We start from the raw sequence: 18,177 nt of genomic DNA, 5'->3' as shown, positions 1-18,177 counted from the left end.
CAAATATTTTCCAGTTGTGGGAATCGAACCCACGGCCGTGGATGCAGAAAGCAGGGTCACTACCCACTGCGCCACGCGGCCGTCAAATTATAATATTTATTAATTTTATTTATGCAATAATAAAAAATAAATAAAATTGGGCTGGAATCGAACTCTGGTTTAATAGTTTCACATCACTTGTCCAGTTGAGTCGATATGTGTTAATGCACGGCTGGGGTGTTAGGTTTTTATTTTCGTTACGGAATTTCTTGATTCGGTCCCTGCGCTTAAAGCCCGCGATAAAATACAATAGCTTAAAATTTATAAAAAAAAAACCTTCCGGAACATTCGAGTGCCCAAGCAACCGGCGGAGAGTGAGAGTGAGAGATCTTCTCACAATAGACGCCGTCTCAAGAATCACTGCCTTCTGTATCGGACCCAGAAGTTAAGCCAAAGGTGTTAGTCGAAGCTTTTAGCTATAAGACCATTGACTGAAACGACTATATCGGAACAAATGTAGATTCTGACTCTGTATTCCACATGGCGGTAATATCCAGGTCTAAAAATTATAGTATTTTGATAGTCCTTTTCCGGAAAAAGTGAGTTCAAATTCTAACCTTAAAGGCTTAAAATGGGGTTGAATTTTTTTTTTTTATATAAATCGTCCACGTTTTTGGTTATCTTTATATAAAATGACTAGCGGACGCCCGCGACTTCGTCCGCGTGAAACTTGATGTAAACTTTCAACTACCCCTAACCTACCCCTACCCTACCCCTACTCCTACTCCTACCCTACCCGATGTAAACTTTCAACTACCCCTATCCTACCCCTACCCTACCCCTACTCCTACTCCTACCCTACCCCTACCCTACCCCTACCCTACCCCTACCTTACCCCTACCCTACCTTTACCCCACCCCTACCCTACCCATACCGTACCCCTACCCTACCCCTACCCTACCCCTACCCTACCCCTACTCTACCCCTACCCTACCCCTACCCTACCCCTACCCACGGACGATTCGAATAACAATTAGGGGTATAAAAAATAGATGTTGATGTGATTGCCTATTCTCATAAATACCGGATAAGCACAAAAAAATTCATCAAAATCGGTCAAGCCGTTTCCGAGGAGTATGGCAACGAAAATTGTGACACAAGAATTTTATATATTAAGATTAGTGGACTATTTGTTATATACAAAATATGCGAAAATATTAATAGAAGGGGATGAAATAGTTATTATGTATAGTCTTCGTCAATTTCTCAAGAAGCCATGTAAAGACAGCATAAATTGGTTAATTAAATTAACTAATCCCTTTACTGCCCTAACATAGACAAATCCGTTTTTTTTTCATGAAATTGCAACCTCGAAGCGATCTACCGGCTTCGATTATTTTATTTTATTTTTAGTAATGAAGGTAAACGCGTGTAATTTTATGACTTATTGATTTTAAATTATGTATTGTTCGTTTATAAAATGTTATTCAAAATGTATTAACTAAATCTAATTGTTCTAAGCTTGTTAATCGAATTTGTTTTCATTAATTAAAGAACACGTTAATTATTATAATGTGTGAAATGACTAGCGTCTTGTACCCTAGTTTTTAATTTGTTTGTTTGTAAACAGTACACAGAACAGAACAGAACCGTGATAGCCCAGTGGATACGACCTCTGCCTCCGATTCCGGAGGGGGTGTGGGTTCGAATCCGGTCCGGGACATGCACCTCCTTTTCAGTTGTGTGCATTTTAAGAAATTAAATATAACGTGTCTCAACCGGTGAAGGAAAACATCGTGAGGAAACCTGCATACCAGAGAATTTCTTAATTCTCTGCGTGTGTGAAGTCTGCCAATCCGCATTGGGCCAGCGTGGTGGACTATTGGCCTTACCCCTCTCATTCTGAGAGGAGACTCGAGCTCAGCAGTGAGCTGAATATGGGTTGAAAATGACAAACAGTACACATCAAGTGTGGCTGAAATATAGGTGTAAGACAGCACAATGATGAAAAAACGCGTTGTTTAATTATTAAGCGTGATACAGGGGAAGGCGTGTGAGATCGAAACCCGTTTACCCAAAAACCGATGCCTAATAACCGCTTTTCTGTTTCACGCACAAATATTTCACGTGTGACCACAGAATAAAAAATGTCCAGAATGAGTCTTTACACGCAGCGTGGTGAAACCCATAAAAAAACCAAATGTCACGCGTCTCCTTGACATCCGCTTATACAAACTTTTTTCATAATTTGTATTTCAAAATTTAACAATAACAACAATATTACTTAAAAAAATACTTCATCTTATTTCTTTATTTTTCAAAATATAAGACGCCATTTGAATAATATTTAAAATAAGTAATTACTGATGCGACGCTTCGTGTCGTACTGATTCGAGAATGTATTTGTTTTTGAATTTTGTATTTGGAACGGCTACGATACCGTCGTGTTCCGTGCACTCCATCTGCCAATTTATTATTTAATCCGTGTAACATTTAAAAAATATTATTATCTACCTACCTATACACACAGATTGAGAATAATAAACATTATGCATATAATTGGAAAAAAACACGTTTTTTATAAATATTTCAACGGTGCTAAAAAATTATAAAAATAATATTATTATTTTATTATGTTAATGTGGGAATAACATTGAAACAAGACTAGACTCGTTCACATGACGAACGTATTAAAAAGTAAAAAAATCGCTTCCTGTCTTGTGATTTTATTAATCAAATATCTGATATATAATTATTTTTTTATTATTTACTAGCTGACTCTGCATGGTTTTACCTGCGTGGTTTAGCATTTAGTTAGGTTATAGCCCTCCTCGATAAATTCCTAGAGAATCTGGAATTACGCGGGTGAAACCGCGTGGCGTCTGCTATCTATACTAATATTATAAAGTTGAATAGTTTGTTTCTTTGATTAAACGCGCTAATCTCAGGAACTACTTGTCCGATTTAAAAAAATCTTTCAGTGTTAGATAGCCCATTTATCGGGGAAGGCTAGGCTACATTTTATCCCCGTATTCCAATGGAAACCATACGGGTGAAACCGCCCAGCGTCAGCTAGTATTTAATAAATAACAAGACAACACAAATCCGGTTGAAATGCACAGCTCCTTATATGGTATACCCTTTATTATGTCTTATGTAGGTAGGGTAAATACTTTGATTTATTAAATTAAACATCATTCAATTTACAAATTTTCTACACCCAAAAAAAACAAAGCACAAAAAGATACTTTAGAAAACAACTTCAAAAGTTGTTATTTTTCTCCAGGAAATCTTTGAAAGTAGGGGAGGTAAAGTACCCTACTTTTACTCCCCTAGTTTATTGTTGTGTAGCTATTTTGAAATCATACTCAACAATTCTTTGGAAATTTAGCAGGTAGGTATACTTAGGTAGGCAGTGAAAAAAACTTCGAATCACTGTGATAGTATTTTCTGCTCTATAAGTATGTAGTTATGAGTAAGTATGTTATACTCTAACAGATGATAATTCTGCTCTAAGAAATGATTTTTTTCTGCTCTATGAGATGGTTTTTTCTGCTCTATGAAATGTTGTTTTTTGCTCTATGAAATGTTTTTTTCTGCTCTATGAGATGGTTTTTCTGCGTTCACAATATTTTCTGCAGAGAGCCGTTGGCGGCCCGATACCTTGGTTTATGGAAGTCTATATAAGAGGCTTATGTCCACCGGCTGTTAATGATGGTGATGTATACGTACGTAATTTTTTTTTTTTTTCTCTTCAAGTTAGCCCTTGACTACAATCTCACCTGATGGTAAGTGATGATGAAATCTAAGATGGAAGCGGGCTAACTTGTTAGGAGTAGGATGTCCACACATAATCCACACACCTTTCGGTTTCTACACGACATCGTACCGGAACGCTAAATCGCTTGACGGTACTTCTTTGTCGGTAGGGTGGTAACAAGCCACGGCCGAAGCCACCAGCCAGACCTGGATTAATTAAGAAACCTCAATCGAACCAGCCGGGGATCGAACCCAGGACATCCCGTAAATCCACCGCGCATACCACTGCGGCACGGAGGCCGTCAAAGTTTATTATTATTAATTTAATTTACTATTTTATAACAATTTCAGAACACTTTAGACCATTTGTATTGGCTAAGTAATTAAGCAGGTACCTACATAATAATCAATTTACGGTTAATCTGTTTTTAGACTGATAAAAATAATACTTGTGATGATAATAATACGCCCGCACGTTACCTCTAACTGTTGACGCGATTAGGAGATTACACGAAATCAACAGCTATTCTCTAACGAGTATACTGTGCTAACTCAGACCAATTATAGAAGGACCTGTATCGGACTCATAGTCACGAACAAAATTGTCTGTCATTTTCTGAAGAAAACGAGCCTAGATTAGGTATATATCTTATACTAAATTAGAAGTTTTTACCCGTTTTTTACACCAATCAATTACACAGAAAGGTATTTTTAAGGAGCTCTTTAACCGACTAACGCGATTACAACTATTTAACATCAATTATATAGAGACAGTTTTTTTATAATCGCATTAGATCGTTGATCATATACTTTGACAGAAATGTAACGTCTAGCGAGGCAGGTCCTATACAATAATTGGTCTGAGTGTGCTAATGATGCTTTGTGTAACTCGCAAGGCGAGTTTGTACTCTCCGCTATCTTTCTCATTCTATAGTATCGTGTTAAACAGAGAGAGATAGAGGTGAATTCGAAACTCGCACTTGCGAGTTTTAAAAATATCGCTATAGATTAGCTGAGCTACTTTATGTAGCACTGGATCAACTACGCAACCTTGGCGGTTCAAGGGTTAGTCTTAGCGCATACGGCGACATCGGCTCATCACGCACGCACGTTATGCACTAGCTGCGCCCCGCAGGGTTACCCGCGAAAGATACAGCTCGTTCGGATTAACTTGACACTTAGCTCTAATGACGTTTGCACTGTGTTTGTTTGGTAACACAACCAAACAAACACAGTGCAAACGTCATTAGAAGCCAGGTGTCAAGTTAACGCGCACGATTTAATTATGTACCTACAAGTAATTTAAATTTTCCGGCATAAAAAGTAGCCTAACTAATTCGGTTTAATGGATGAAAGAGTAACAAACATTTCATACCATCATAATCATAAGTTGTTGGCAAATCTCGTAAAAACCTTGGATTCGGGATTAAAGTTAATTCAGGGTACTATCTGTCTTTGTTATAAATTTCAACCAAATCGGTTCAGTAGTTGCGACGTTTAAAAGTAACAAACGTCCATACAATTTTCGCGTTTTTTAGTAGGATAAACGCACTGCCCGTCCTTAGGACTCATTATGAACCTATTAAAAAAAATCACGTGTCTCAAACGGTGAAGGAAAAACGTCCTGAGGAAACCTGCATACAAGTATCTGATAATGTCGTGATGTCTTCTGCCAATCCGCATTGGGCTTACATTTAAGTAAAGCACTTGAGTAAGCATTACAGACAGATTAGATTTATTTGTAAAAACAATCAATATTTCATCCCCATATTCCCACAGGTACGAGAACTACGCATGTGAAACCGCGGGGCAACCCATAGTGCATATATTTTTTTTTGTATTAGGTAGTTGAGAATGTTGACTTTTTCGTTTATTCCAAAGAAGGAAATCCTGCTTTGTTTTAAGTTAAAAGACCGGTCTAGGTATCAAGGATTCTTGTTAAGAGCAAATGTAACGATAAGTTAAAGGATCTTTTTGTAAAAATCCCACCAAGTGCGTGTCGGGTGTCAGTGGTTCTGTAGATTAAATTGACAGTTGAATCCCTATGTAATGCTCAAAAATACCGATTACGGTACCCGATACTGAAAACGATAGACGATAAAAAATCATCCTCACTTTGCATATAGGAAGGAAGCCCAAAAAAATTTTTTTTTTCAAATTTTCTTTTTACCTCTTTATAGATGTACCAACTCGTAATTAATATTCATACCCATACCAAATTTTAATAGACTCTGAGTTATGTTACTAAGAACTTTATCTTTTAACAATGGAATTAGTATTCACTTTTCGATTTTTAACAAAGTTTTTTATGTTGGTCGAATGGTCGACTCCTTTAAATAGCAATTGTTGTTTCATCTTACTCTCGTGAATTTTTTCAGGTTAAACCACCGTTTAGCCAGTGTGGGAACACTTGACTTTAACAAAAATTTGCTCTTAAAAGCTTACTTACTTACTTACTTAAATAACTTGGTACAATTATTCTTCATATATTCCTGGGCAGGTTATAATATTCTTTCCATGACGCTACGATCAATAGGAACAGTGCAGTGAATGGAAATCTTGAGAGAGCAGGAGAAGTTACTCCATTTTTTAAGCTGCCGTCGCGTATGCGGCCTTAAAGGGTAGGGGTAGTGGATATGACCTCTGCCTCCGATTCTGGAGGGCGTGGGTTCGAATCCAGTCCGGGGCATGCACCTCCAACTTTTCAGTTGTGTGCATTTTAAGAAATTAAATATCACGTGTCTCAATCGGTGAAGGAAAACATCGTGAGGAAACCTGCATACCAGAGAATTTTCTTAATTCTCTGCGTGTGTGAAGTCTGCCAATCCGCATTGGGCCAGCGTGGTGGACTATTGGCCTTACCCCTCTCATCCTGAGAGGAGACTCGAGCTCAGCAGTGAGCCGAATATGGGTTGATGACGAGGGTAGAGGTAGGGGTAGTTGAAAGTTTACAGTTTACAGGCGTTCGCTAGTAATTATTATAATACTTACTAATTTACAACTTTTTAGTAGTAATAGCCTCTGCACTAACCGCGGATGGACGGACGACCAAACAGACGGACATGGCGAAACTATAAGGGTTCCTTGTGAACTACGGAACCCTAAAACGGCTGTTTACATAACCTTGTACCTAAACTTAAATAGTTGAAACTTCAATGAATAATTTGTATCAATTGTATTCATCTCACGTATTCTGCCGAGCGAGGAGCAACGGCAAAACTACGCACATATGCTCAAAACCACAATAAAAAGAAGAAAGAAAAAAAAAGAGAACAAAAGAGAGAGAGTGAAAGAAAACAGGAAGGTCAGCAGGAAGAAATTCGAAGCGTGCTGCCACGGAGTGTAGGGGAGGTTATTTTTAGTCCGTGCAAGTCGAATATACCCTGGCAACTAGCCGGCAGAAGTCTGGAGGGATTTTTTTCTCATTATCAATAATTCGGCTCACTGCTGAACTCGAGTCTCCTCTCAGAATGAGTCGGTTTAGACCAATAGTTCACCACCCAGGCCCAATGCGGATTGGCAGACATCACACACGCAGGATTATATTAGGATAACTTAGCTTAAGTTCCTTATTGTATTATTTCTCAATAAAAAAAAAAACTCAAAACATAAACGATTTATTTATATTTTTAAAATAACCCTTATTAACCCTTGGGGGAATAATTATGAAAAATCTTGAAATACATTACTTTTAGTATTTTTCTGGTAGTATACCTACCTACCAATTTTCACAAATATAACTTGAAATATGAAGGAATTTCCATATAAACATTCAATCCCCTTCTGATTAAAATTTCTTGACAAAAAGTATCCTATTACGTATTATGATCTTAAACTGTGCCAACTTTTATTTAAATTCATTCAGTAGTTTCAGAGTGATGCCCGGTCAAAATAAAAACACGGACGGACAGACACAGACAGAATATCGATTGTACGAGTATAATGCCCTCCAAGAAAAAATTTAAAAGTATCTTCAATGTACACAATTGGACCTGCTACAGTTTAATTATAAGTATAGATTGAATATTAAAATTTCTTGAATCACATTACATTTCGTATTTATATTATCGACTATTTTTTAAAAAGTGTAACTCTAAAAATCAAGGACTTTCTATAAAAACTTTCAAACCCAATTTCACCCCCTTCTAATTTTATTTTCGCCATAAAAAGTTGTCAAGTTTTATTATAAGTATAGATAGATAATATTTTTAGTATAAGTATTAGGTATATATATTTTTTTAATAACACCACGCAGTTGGGAAGTTTGGTGTGAATTCATAGACGTTGTAGGGGCGCCCCCAGGGGATCATTCACCCGCTAAGTGTCGAATTTTAACCCTATGCGTTTGAGAATTCGACACTCAGGTGAATGGTCCCCTGGGGGTGCCCCTGCAACGTTTATGAATTCCAGTGTTAGTCATCACCTACCTACCGACCAACCAGAAGTAAGACAGCATTGTGGGTTTATTCATGGACGTAGTTACAGCCGTATCAGCTGTATCAATAAGGGGCCCCCGGATTTATGTGTGTAACAAGAATTAGTAAAATGTAATCCGTAATATCACATTTAAAAAAACATTATACAACATATTTCGACTGGTGGGAGGCTTCTGCCGTGGCTAGTTACCACCCTACCGGCAAAAAACGTACCGCCAAGCGATTTAGCGTTCCGGTACAATGTCGTGTAGAAACCGAAAGGTGTTTGGATTTTCATTCTCAAGTTAGCCCGCTTCCATCTTAGACTGCATCACTTACTAACTTACTACCAGGTGAGATTGTCAAGGGCTAACTTGTAAAGAATAAAAAAAAATTAAAAACTGTAATTTTCGCTTCAGAAATGACAAAAGTTAAAAAAAGCAATCTTTTTTTCCGGGTTTCCGTGCGTCCAAAAGATCGAAACATTTAACTTATGTTAAGTCGCTGTCTTATTTATTATAAGCGAGCATTTTTGTTTTTTTTTTTGTTGGGCCCCTTAGTAATGTTGATACAGGGCCCCTCCGAGGCACGCTACGCCACTGGTTTAAGTTCCGAATTCCCTTTGATTTAAGAAAGGCTAGGCTTCGCATTGTGTCATTAAGGACATCTGTTTATGCTAATCATGTACTTACTAGAGTTTTGAAAATTTTGTTTCATTAGTTTTTATTAATTAATGTCTTACGCTTAATTGAATATAATATGTTAAGTCGTTGTCAAATTTATTTTAAACGAGCATTTTTGTTTCTTTTGTTATTCTTTTCTTTCTTTTGTCATTCATTTGTTAGGCCCCCAAGTAATATTGATACAGGGCCCCAAGGCACGCTACGCTCCTGGTTTAAGTTCCGAATTCCCTTTGACTAGGAAAGGCCGGATCTCGCATTGTAGTTTCTTACTATAGAGTTTTGGTAATGATTTTACAATTCAATATCAAATTTGTTTCATTTGTATATCGACCTTTAATGTCTTACGCTTAATAGAATTGATAATCTATACTTATAATAAATCTGTAGAGAGGTCAATTCTGTACATGAAATATATTTCCAAAATAACTATCAGGGGGTGATTAGTGATCGATACTGATGCCAAAAATGCAATCAGTAAAATTTTTGTCTGTCTGTCTGTCTGTCTGTCTGTCTGTCTGTCTGTCTGTCTGTATGTTCTTTATAGAAACAAAAACTACTGGACGGATTTTAACGAAACTTGGTACAATTATTCTACATACTTCTGGGCAGGTTATAGTATACTTTTCATTACGCTATGATGAATAGGAGCAGAGCAGTGAAGAGAAACGTTGAGAAAACGGGAGAAGTTACTCAGTTTTTTAAGCTTCCATCGCGTGTACAGCCTTAATGGTTAAAGCTACATAAAAATAATGTATGACGGAAATGTTCTCCTTAAAATTATCTATAAAATCACAACAGCATATATATATCTATCTTTTATGGTTGACTCACAATAACACGTGTAAGTCCCAATAGCTTAGCAGTTCGGAGCTTTGTAATTATATTTGTCTACTCTTATGTTTATAACACTCATCACTCATCCCTAATAAGAAAGTTAACATTATAACCTATTCAATAAAAAAAGAATCATAAAAATCGGTAAAGAAACACCAAAGTTATACAAGAAATACGCTAAGCCATCGCGCGTGCATACTAATTCATGCTATATGGATTATTTTTGTATAACGGTTGCCGCGCTCGACGCGACTCGCGGGAGGGGGGGAATAAATAAAGAAGTGCAGCCTTAATGAGTAGGGTAGGGGTAGGGTAGGGTAGGGTAGGGTAGGGATAGGGTAGGGGTAGTGTAGGGTAGGGGTAGGGTAGGGTAGGGGTAGGGCAGGGGTAGGGTAGGGTAGTGGTAGTGTAGGGGTAGTTGAAAGTTTACAACGACTTTCACGCGGACGAAGTCGCGGGCGTCCGCTAGTTACTTAATATAATAGTGACATCACCTTTTGTACTCATAGGTACGTCGTAACGAAGAACAGGCAGTGGGAGCTGCTACCGAGTCTCAAACGGTGTAGGAAAAACACCATGAGGAAATTTGCATACCAACCTGAGAATTTTCTTAATTCTTCGTGTGTGAAGTCTGCCAATCCGCATTGGGCCAGCGTGGTGGACTATTGGCCTAACCCCTCTCATTATAAAGGGAGACTCATGCTCAACAGAGAGCCGAATACGGGTTATTAATTATGATGTTGATGCACAATACGGAAAAGTTGAAAATAATTTAAAATTCCTACTTGTTTGTAATGTGTCTTCAAGGCAATGATTATTTTTTTATACTATAAAAAATATTATTTATTACAAGCGAATGGCCGCGACTTCGTCCGCGTGAAGTTTTGTTTTTTACAAATCCCTCATGAACCCTCCCTCCCTCATGGACATGGATTTTCCGGGATGAAAAGTGGGCTATGTGTTATTCCAGAGTAAAATCTATTTTCATTCCAAATTTCAGCCAAATCGGTTCAGTAGTTGCGGCGTTAAATAGTAACAAACATCCATACAAACTTTCACGATTATACTTAATACTAGTAGGGTTTTAGGTTTATTATTTTATTTGTATAAAAATAAAACCTCAAGGTAAAAAGTGTCTTTGCCTGCTCTCTCAAGTCCGGCCCTAGGATAAATTTTCCACAAGCAACACGAAAACAACGGCTGACCTACGATAACAAAATTATCATTATCGAAAAATGCAAAGAAACTCACCTTACAAAGCTGTTGATAAATTTTCAACAAATAATTGTAATATTCAAATGATAACACCACAATAACTAATCACGATTAATTATATAAAAAAACAAACGAAAATCTACATAAACGTCGCACGAGAATCAATAGGATGTAAACATTAATCGCTTAACGAATAATTCATCGTATAAAATTACGATTAAAATAATTTTACGCGCGTATTTCTTCGAGAGCGACACACATCCTCCACGGCCGAAGGTTTAAGCGTGACTGATCAATTGATCATAGATGATAGATAAAGATACATTTGTGACTGATTGACGATTCGACTACTGACTGAGTCAGTCACTGACGATCAAGTAATGCTAGCCATTGACGATCAAGTATACCCACGTTTCTGCAGCACCCACGGCTATAAATAACTGATCGTGTGTTGGTCGCTGCGGCTGGATTTGACGCATACATGAAACGTCTTCGCTGCGGACAGCGCTGAAGAAACGTGGGTATACTTGGCATTGGCAATGATGTCATGCCGATCGCGATCAACACACGATCAGATTTATCGGCTGTCAAGGCGTTAGCGCTACAGGCATGTGAGCTTACTTGATCGTCAGTGACTGATATTTGGTTGACAATATGTATCGCTCGATCTTTTGTCTCATCTCTGATATGCAGTCGGCACTAAAAGGGTGACTAGCGGACATCCGCAACTTTGCCCTCTTGAAGTTCTACGGTCCAGGGTTCGAATCCTGGCTCGGGCTATGCGGGTCAACCTGTCACACACGATACTTTTTTCCATTTTATTTGTTTCGCGCACGTCTTTAAACGAAATTCTCGGATTGGAGTACATTGTTAACCAGCATCACATTAGCAAACACACAGTATAGAAATGTTGATTAGTTACCAATAATATAGTGACAGGAGTACAGGGTCTGTAGCCAAGAAGCACATCGATTCTCTTTCTACGGTCGCAAACGCTTCGAAACTTCAAAAATGTATATAAATGACATTCGCTATCGGTAGGTCACGTGATCAAGTTTTCGATCGGATCTGTCGTTATACATATAGTTTTCGAAGCGTTAGCGTTTGTAGACAGAGAATCGACGTGCCGCTTGGCAACAGGCTCAGGACCCTCAGGACCTCTCCGATGAGAACACCATAGCGGCGGTACCAAGGTGCTGTGCTGTGTTAATTATAGCCTTTTCTGAAAGAACAGTCTGAAAATCCTAAATCTTTATGATTTAAACGGATACTCCTTGAAGTACCAGGATAGTTTTTGTTTTGGGGTAGGGGTAGAGTAGGGTTAGGATATGGGTGGGGTAGGAGTAGGGTAGGGTAGGTGTAAGATAGGGGTAGGAATATTTTATTTATTCCTAGGTATACTCTATTGTAAATTATTAATAAGAAGAAATAAAGGGCTTTTTTTTTTTTTTTTTATTTAACATTTATTTATTTTTGTTAAACATTGAGGAGGTAGTAATTTAGGGCTCGCCATGTCCAACTGTCCGTCCGCGGTGTAGCTCAGGGCCCTCAGGGTCAATTACTACTAGAAAGTTGTAATTTTGCATGAGTACTGTGTGTACTCCTACATTAAAAAAAAGTGATAAAAAAAATCAACCGACTACAAAATGACAAAAATGTTTCTACTAAACTAAAAAGCGAACAACATCGTATGTGCTTATACTGTGCTATCTTCAGATTACGGGGCTTCCATACATTACAACAAACAAGATTTTGGAAGTGTAACTATACTTAATTTATTTTTCATTTTCTTATTCATTTAAAGTTTTGTTCTGTAAATAGCAAAATTTTATTTATGGTTTATTATAATAAAAATTGATATTAAAAATTGTAATAAATATATGTTAAATTAATGTGTCATTCATTTTTCAATCATTGGTGATTGTGACACGAAAACACAGAATGAAGATAATCCAGAATGTCTTTCCAAGCAGCGTAGTGAAGCCGGTCAAACCCATATATAACAAACGTCACGCGTCTTCTTGACATCTGCTTATAGAAACGTTTTTCAACATTAACAACAATTACGGAAATTAATATAATAATCAATAATTAGCAATAAAAAAATACTCCATCTTATTTCTTTAATTTTTGTGTTTTTTAATATTTAAAAACGACACCATTTTTCTTGAATAATATTAAAAATTACTGATGCGACGCATCCTATTGTACTGACTCGAGAATGTATTCGCTTTTGAATTTTGTATGTGAAGCGGCTACGACACTGTCGTGTTCCGGGCGCTCTATCTGCCTATTATTCTTTAATTAATCTGTGTACGAAAATTAAAGTTTCAGAAGCGCCATCTATTGTTATACTGCTGAACTACGACACAACACAATCCCAGCGCCGAACCCGTTTAGTTTATTAACGCAAGCAAGGCAAGTTCGACACGAGAGATGGCGCTAGTAGCCACAAGCCAAAAAAACATTATTTTTAAGCCAACACTCTGTTTTTTTTATGCTTTTTTAATAGATAATAATCATTATCATTATCGTCATCATTAACAACCCTTATTCAGCTCACTATTGAGCACGATTCTCCTCCCAGAATGTGACTTAAGCCTTTTGTCCACCAGACCCAATGAGGATTGGCATACTTCACACACCTAGAGTGTGTCTAGAGAGTTGAGAAAATTCTTAGGTAAGATTCCTCACGATGTAATGATAATGATATTTATTTACTTCAGACATTCAATCTCCTGGGTTACAAACTCTGTTAGGCTAATCTGATAAAGAAACTTAAAGGTTTCGATGATTTTGTGTAAAATACAGAAAATAGGGATAACACTTGAAAAATTACCCTCACCGGGCACTAAATCCAAGACTATAAAAAAAACCGAACGTAGAACCGTCTCCTTTTTGGAAGTCGGTTACAAATATCCAGGTCATCAAGACATGTATAAAAACTAAATTTATTCTAATGCACACACAAGAATTCAAATAATAATAATATTAGTGTATAAAATGTAGATATTTTATACACTAAATTATTATTACTGTTATTGCAAAAAATTCGCTACAAATTAGACAAATAAAAAACAAAGTATCTTGCCTTGTCTGTCTGCAAGCAATAAAGACAAAAACGACTGAATTGTCAAGGATTGCGTGTCTCAAACGGTGAAGGAAAAAACATCGTGAGAAAACCTGCATACCTACCTGCAAACGCGTGTGAAGTCTGCCAATCCGCATTGGGCCAGCGCCAGACCCTCTCATTCACTCACTTCACTCTCATCTAAGAGGAGACTCGTGCTAAACAGTGAGCCGAAAATGGGTTGCTAATGAAGACAAAGATGGTGTTTTCCTACTTTCCATCTCCGGATTCCGGAATAGAATTTCACGGAAGATAGCTCGCGCTCTACCTAGGATATCACGATTCTAAGCCTTAAAGATCAACCACTAGACCAGCGAAGCAGTTTTGGAATACAAAGATTAAATTAAAATAGGCCACAGTTTTTTGAAATAAATAAAAAATGGACGTACAGATGGCCTAGCCCTAATGGCAGTTTGATACTGTTACTATCGCGTTAACGTAAACGCGAATTTCTAAGGAATTGAAACAGCGCCATCTAGTGGCACTACTGAACAAATGTTTCAATTCCATATAAATTTGCGTTTACGTCAACGCGATAGTAACAGTATGAAAATATTGAAAACTCCCACTAGGCACTCAGTTCGTGCGCTGTAGCATGGGTGCAGGTGATAGTTCGTTTCACTCTTGAAAGTTATCCGCGATTCACGATATTATTAGGTACGTATTATGAACGTCTTAAGGCGACAGTCACCCGCACCATGCTGCAGCGCACATGGTGTAGGTATAGGTAGGTATAATAATGTTATAGTCTCTGTTGTACGATCGACTCCTGGAATAATTGCTAGTGTATGATAATCATGCATCAGGTGCATGCATAAGCTATTTAATATTTATCTAAAATATCAGTCTAGGATTTCTTTAATTGGTTAATTATAATATTAAATCCATACAATCTCTTAGTATTCTAATTCAATAAATTCCACATAAATTTTACCCTACACTAATCTAGATTTTTTTTCCATATATTATCTCTAGAGGTGACACAAAAAATATCTGGTTAATTCTGAATTAATATTTTTATATATTATTATAATAAAGGTTACAACACACAACGTCACGCCAGTACATACACAAAATGTACGTTCAATAAACATCGCTTGAGTAATAAGATCGCCTTTGATAGCCGTGATAGCCCAATGGATATGACCTCTGCCTCCGATTCCGGAGGGTGTGGGTTCGAATCCGGTCCGGGGCATGCACCTCCAACTTTCCAGTTGTGTGCATTATCACGTGTCTCAAACGGTGAAGGAAAACATCGTGAGGAAACCTGCATAACAGAGAATTTTCTTAATTCTCTGCGTGTGTCAAGTCTGCCAATCCGCATTGGGCCAGCGTGGTGGACTATTGGCCGAACCCCTCTCATTCAGAGAGGAGACTCGAGCTCAGCAGTGAGCCGAATATGGGTTGATAACGGATGAACAAAAAATGGTTAAAATAAATGAATAAAATATACAAATAAGTATTAATAGGTTACCGGTTGTATATGTTTAGGCAGTGAGAGCAGACCCGGTGGTAGAATTGTGCAAACCAAGAGGGCGCCGCGATACGCATAATAACAAAAGCGATATCGTGAGTGTGGTTTGCCTAAACAGCCAAAAACGCGAGGTCGTTGAAAAAAGAAAAAGAACAAGAAAGAGGGTAGATCGATTCTGCCCCTAACAGCTGACTTCACTTCTCATCTCGCAACTTCAGTCCCGTCGTGACCACGTTCCATGCAACTGGGTCGAAATATCGACAATAAAAAATCTCGTCGTTTTATCGTGGTACGTACCCGTTTAAATAACATTCATAATGAACAACCACGAAATAAATTTAAAATCATTAGTGAGAGCAGATTTGTATACTGTGGTAAGAGTGATTTCATACTGGCGCTTCAAAAAAACCGGCTGTAACTCGCGTAAACGGGCATATTTCGGGATGTTAGCTCGAACCGGTGATATCGTGTCAGTATCAACATAAATTATACGAGCTTAGAAACGTCATCAACATCAACCGTCAACGTTCGTACGAGTTGAGCGTGTGCCAATAGACGCGCCTATACACGCCGACATGCGCTTCCAAAAACGAGTACATACGCGCGTATAAAACGCTAGTCTGAAACCGCTCTTAAAGAACCCCAAGAAGAACTCATAGAGAAAAGTTTTTATTTTATTTCCTTTCAAATATGTATATATACATATACATATTTGAAAGTAAATAAAATAAAAACTTTTCTCTATACATATATATATATATCACTTTGTTGTACGTCTGTCTATCTAGACCAGAGATTCCCAAACTTCATTTTCCCATAGACCACTTTCAAAATATAACTGGTTGCGTTGGACCCCTTGCAGCTACATTATAATTTCCCAAAATTCGAGAAAAGTGAGAATAAACTGCTGAATTAATTAATTAATAAAAACCCTCATAGTAAAGAGATCCGTAGAACATTTCTTACAACAGAGGGCCTAGTGGCAGTTTGATATACTGTTACTATCGCGTTGACGTAAACGCGAATTTATATGGAATTGAAACAGTCGCGCTGTAGTGCCGACTAGATGGCGCTGTTTCAATTCCTTAGAATTTCGCGTTTACGTTAACGCGATAGTAACAGTATCAAACTGCCACTAGGTCCTCTGGTTAGTAAAAACTTTTAAAAGTTGGGTGGAGGGTAATGTATTCGTAGCAATCTATAACACCATGTTGAAATTAATACTAAATACAGCAGAAGTTATCTTTGCTATTTACAATATATTCAATGTTTTGAAAAATAATTAACAGTTGTTTTTATTTTCACATTTAACCGCTTGCTTATCAGTGTGCGCTGATAACAGTGCACTGTCTACTGCTGTGTCAGCCTGCAGTGACCAGACTTTCTTCATTTTCCGACAGCTGAAAGTATGCTTACTCCTGCAAATATGGTAAGTGTCCTTTAGTAAAGTAGTAAGCGTCTATGATGTTTTGTACCACCAGCTTTGGAACGTTACAAGTCAAAGCTTCAAAATGAAACGACGTGTGAGAGACGATTGGGATCGCCAGAAAGCAAATATCGAAGCGTTATAGACCACCTTTCTGAAGTAATGCATGTATACTGCGGTACCAGGAAGGCTGGGAGATGAAATTAAAAAAAAAAAGTCAAAGGTCTAAACTTTCAATCACAAAATTGTAAAGCGTAGGTAATTCTAATATTTGTCGGTATTTCAAAAAGCGGAAAGAAAAGAATTAAGCATGTTGTGATTTTATCTAATGTAGGTCAGGGGTCCCTAAACTATTATCGGACAGAGACCCCTTTTCCAAATAGAGTAAAAAACCCCATTTGCTTTATCATAACCCACTTATACACCATTTTTTAATTTGATACATAGCTATAGCATCGCATAAATTTTTACTTAATGATGCTACTTATTGAGTTACTCAATTAAAAAAAATCGATTAATTAAAATAGTAGTAAAAAAAACAATTCTACTAGTAGGGTAAGCATTCACAAATTGATCAAAATCAAGAATCCTTACTTCAATGCATTTACAAGGTATACCTTACATCCATAAATCGCATACCACTGGTGTTCAAATAAGTTAATTTAGGTTTCAAATAAGAACCAGTGTTTGGTTTAAGGGGATCGAATTTTAGACTTCAACGAACCCCATTTTTTTTGCTGAGCCCCAATTGAAAGGAACCCTCACCAGAGACAAAGAGAAAGATTGACAGCTTTTATAAATGGCGAAGGTCTGGCCCTACAGGCTCTCTCTCTATACCAACTCTATAGTTGATTAAATATGTGATCTTTAATTTATTATGACAAATTACTCGTTATTGTTTATGGGCTTTTGACGCTTATTATGAGTTTAATCACACAACTTCTATGCTAATATTATAAGCTAGCATAAGCCCCGTGGTTTCACATGCGTAGCTCCTGTTTCCGTGGCTAATACGGGATTAAATTATAGCCTATGTTACTTGGTGAAAATGTAGCTTTGTGATGGTAAATCGGCCGAGGAGTTACTGATTGAAATCGTAAAAAAATACATTAAATCTAACATCTTTATAATTTTAGTTTTACTTTGCCCCGCCAGAATAAGATAAAATTTTAAACATTTTTTTCATGTAAATAATATTAATCATCTTAATCTATACTCTATACTAATATTATAAAGCTGATGAGTTTGTTTGTTTGTTTGAT

The 18,177-nt window shown here is 37.3% G+C and overlaps 1 protein-coding gene across 1 annotated transcript in view; it reads right to left on the bottom strand.

Annotated features, from left to right (window-relative positions):
* LOC112043211 (protein peste) overlaps positions 1-11,183 on the bottom strand; it is a 52,647-nt gene extending 41,464 nt beyond the window's left edge. Inside the window, exon 1 of the mRNA XM_024078520.2 lies at positions 10,922-11,183. The gene's annotated coding sequence lies outside the window, so the exon portion shown is untranslated. The remainder of the gene's footprint in view (positions 1-10,921) is intronic.
* Between the last annotated feature and the right edge of the window lie 6,994 nt (positions 11,184-18,177).

This window comes from Bicyclus anynana, chromosome 9 (assembly GCF_947172395.1).
Source record: "Bicyclus anynana chromosome 9, ilBicAnyn1.1, whole genome shotgun sequence".
In the NCBI taxonomy this organism is placed as follows: domain Eukaryota; kingdom Metazoa; phylum Arthropoda; class Insecta; order Lepidoptera; family Nymphalidae; genus Bicyclus; species Bicyclus anynana.
The sequence above is the reverse complement of the archived record's forward strand: the minus strand, read 5'-3'. Positions and strand labels throughout refer to the sequence as shown.